Below are 2500 nucleotides of genomic sequence, written 5' to 3'. Positions count from 1 at the left end.
GTTTTAATTTTCCTACCATTAGAAATCGAGTAAATCCGCAAAATTAGGAACCGGCCCGGAATGACCCCAAATTCAGTGGGCAGCCTCATAAAAATATGGCTGATTTTACTGGATTGGTTTCATGTGGAAAGCACGACGTTTTCTTGTAGGAATGCGGGAACCCCGGCAGCTCGCCTGCCGCGGCCAGCGACGTCGGGGACGCTGGCCTGCGCTGTCGAGCCCGCGAGGGCTGTCTCCGCGGCAGGCCCCCCCTGAACGGGGCACGACAGGCCACCGCGCTGGCTCGTCCAGCGTCGACAGTCCCTCGTCCAGGTTTCAGATCGCGCCAAGTCGAACCCATGACCTGCTCAAGCCATCGTGCGCTGCCGAATTCGCATCTGCGTGTAGGCTGCCATTCCACGCGGCAGCCCCTGTTTTCGTCAGCGTGCCCCCCTGACGAATTTTCCTGCCTGGCCCAGTCCAGCGTCCAGCCCCTGTTCGTCGAAAAATCTGCGCTGCCGATTTTCCACGCGGCAGCCCCTCTTTTCGTCAGCGTGCCCCCCTGACGAATTTTCCTGCCTGGCCCGGCCAGTCCAGCCCCTGTTCGTCGAAAAATCTGCGCTGCCGATTTTCCACGCGGCAGCCCCTCTTTTCGTCAGCGTGCCCCCCTGACGAATTTTCCTGCCTGGCCCGGCCGGTCCAGCATCCAGCCCCTGTTCGTCGAAAAATCTGCGCTGCCGATTTTCCACGCGGCAGCCCCTGTTTTCCTCAGCGTGCCCCCCTGACGAATTTTCCTGCCTGGCCCGGCCGGTCCAGCATCCAGCCCCTGTTCGTCGAAAAATCTGCGCTGCCGATTTTCCACGCGGCAGCCCCTCTTTTCGTCAGCGTGCCCCCCTGACGAATTTTCCTGCCTGGCCCGGCCAGTCCAGCCCCTGTTCGTCGAAAAATCTGCGCTGCCGATTTTCCACGCGGCAGCCCCTCTTTTCGTCAGCGTGCCCCCCTGACGAATTTTCCTGCCTGGCCCGGCCGGTCCAGCATCCAGCCCCTGTTCGTCGAAAAATCTGCGCTGCCGATTTTCCACGCGGCAGCCCCTGTTTTCCTCAGCGTGCCCCCCTGACGAATTTTCCTGCCTGGCCCGGCCGGTCCAGCATCCAGCCCCTGTTCGTCGAAAAATCTGCGCTGCCGATTTTCCACGCGGCAGCCCCTGTTTTCCTCAGCGTGCCCCCCTGACGAATGTTCGTCGAAAAATCTGCGCTGCCGATTTTCCACGCGGCAGCCCCTGTTTTCCTCAGCGTGCCCCCCTGACGAATGTTCGTCGAAAAATCTGCGCTGCCGATTTTCCACGCGGCAGCCCCTCTTTTCGTCAGCGTGCCCCCCTGACGAATGTTCGTCGAAAAATCTGCGCTGCCGATTTTCCACGCGGCAGCCCCTCTTTTCGTCAGCGTGCCCCCCTGACGAATTTTCCTGCCTGGCCCGGCCGGTCCAGCCCCTGTTCGTCGAAAAATCTGCGCTGCCGATTTTCCACTCCGCAGCCCCTGTTTTCGTCAGCGTGGCCCCCTGACGAATTTTCCTGCCTGGCCCGGCCAGTCCAGCGCCCAGCCCCTGTTCGTCGAAAAATCTGCGCTGCCGATTTTCCCCGACGAACCTGCAGCTGCACAAATCCGCGCTGCCACTGCCCCATTGTCTGGACCAACAGTCTTTTCCATCAAGCCCTGGACTATAAATCGTCCAGACTCATCGCCAGCACCCGCTGCCGATTCTGCCGACTTTGCCGATTTCGTCGGCGCTGCCGATTCCAACACTGCCCCCCGTGCCTGAACCAGCGCTGTTTCGTCAGCGTGTCCCCTTGACGAATTTCCCTGCCTGGCCTGGACAGTCCATCTTCCAGCCCATGTTCATCGAAAAATCTGCGCTGCCGATTTCCCCGACGAACCTGCAGCTGCACAAATCTGCGCTGCCGATTTCCCCCCCTGTCGGCATGGCTGCCGCTGCCCCGATGTCCAGACCAACAGTCTTTTTTGTCGACTTTGCCGATTTTGTCCGCGCTGCCGATTCCAACACTACCCCCTGCATCCAAACCAGCATTGTTTCGTCAGCTCTTCCCCTGACGATTTTAGCCCTGTAACAAACAGTAGGCCTCCAATCCCGCCAACGGGAGCCAAGTTGATAGGGAAGAGAATTGAATGACGCGCCTGGTCCTCGCACCCCGCCACCCGAGGGGCCTTTTTCCCGGCAGCCTCTGAAAAACTCTAGCTTTCACGGTCCTCGCCGCCCCTCACCACCATGGCAGGCCTCTAATCCCACCCATCAGCAGTTGTAGCCGATAGGGCAGTGATTTGAATGACGCGTCGCGGGCCGCCGGGTCATCTCACCCGGCCATTAATTGGAGCGTTTTTGGCTGGCCGAGGATGGGGGGATGGATCTCTTCTTCCGAAAAAGCAAACAGTACATCGGGAGTTATGTTGACGGGGCATGGAATTGAATGACCCGTCGCGGGCCGCCGGGTCATCTCACCCGGCCA

This window comes from Populus nigra, chromosome 2, assembly GCF_951802175.1.
Source record: "Populus nigra chromosome 2, ddPopNigr1.1, whole genome shotgun sequence".
Lineage (NCBI taxonomy): Eukaryota > Viridiplantae > Streptophyta > Magnoliopsida > Malpighiales > Salicaceae > Populus > Populus nigra.
The sequence above is the reverse complement of the archived record's forward strand: the minus strand, read 5'-3'. Positions refer to the sequence as shown.